The sequence below is a fragment of the Tupaia chinensis genome, unplaced genomic scaffold (genome assembly GCF_000334495.1).
Source record: "Tupaia chinensis unplaced genomic scaffold, TupChi_1.0 Scaffold000116_1, whole genome shotgun sequence".
NCBI classification, from domain to species: Eukaryota; Metazoa; Chordata; class Mammalia; order Scandentia; family Tupaiidae; genus Tupaia; species Tupaia belangeri.
Window position 1 is genome coordinate 2,133,555 of NW_006159580.1, and position 925 is coordinate 2,134,479.

Sequence of the window (925 nt, forward strand, 5' to 3'; positions counted from 1 at the left end):
TTGCAGTCCCCAGCATGGCTTCTCTCTTGCTCTGTTCAGTAGAATCCAGCCCTGATGGAGCTGGAAGGGGCTGCAGACTGCCCTCCATCCCACTTTCCAAGAAACGGGGGCCTTTCTCAGGGTCACCCAGCAGTGTCCTCGTCACCCGGGGCAGAGGGAGCCCAGGCAGCAGAAGTTTCCACACACTACCTCTTGACCCGAAGTCATCGCAAACACAATATAGCAACAGCCATGGCTTATTGGTTACCTCCCGCTGGTGGACACGACTCAGGACTCAGTGCTACGCATGCAGTAAACAGGGCTGGGGTTTGAATCCAGGACTTGCCTGGCAAAAACCTTTTCACACTGCGATAGTCGCTGGGCTCTTAGGAGGATAGTTCTCACCTGGGGGCAATCTAGCCACCCAAGGGACAACTGGCATTACCTGGGACATTTTTGGTTGTCGTAATGGCAGGGCAGTACCCTGCAGCAAGGGGGTCCTCAGCCCCAAGTGTCCAGAACGCCCCTCTCCAATGCGAGCGTCCAGCGTCGGGACCCCCAGAGGGTTCCTTCTCGGAGAAGCCCCTATTTGCACCTGGAGTTTAAGGCCAGGAGGTATCACAGTCGCTCACCTCTCCCATGAAGGTCGCAGTTGAGCAGTTGAAGATTGCGCGTACACACACACACACACACACACACACACCGGGACACAGCGCAGCTCTTTCCATTTTAAATGAACACATTTCGTTTTTTCCACCTGGACCCCACATCAATGGATGTGCCTGCTCTTCCCTCCACCACCTGAGCCGTCTCTAAGCGGAGGGAAGCAGGAAGGGGCAGGTAGGGAGTTGGGGGGGCGGCCCTGAGGTCCTGGTTTCCGCCCCCCAGGCTTCGACCGCTACTTCTCCAGCCGCACGCTGGACAACAACCGGCGCAACATCTGGGT

At 57.1% G+C, this 925-nt stretch overlaps 1 protein-coding gene across 1 annotated transcript in view; it reads left to right on the forward strand.

Moving 5' to 3' along the window:
- GRM4 (glutamate metabotropic receptor 4) overlaps nt 1-925 on the forward strand; it is a 118,195-nt gene that overhangs the window by 79,747 nt on the left and 37,523 nt on the right. The window lies entirely within an intron of this gene.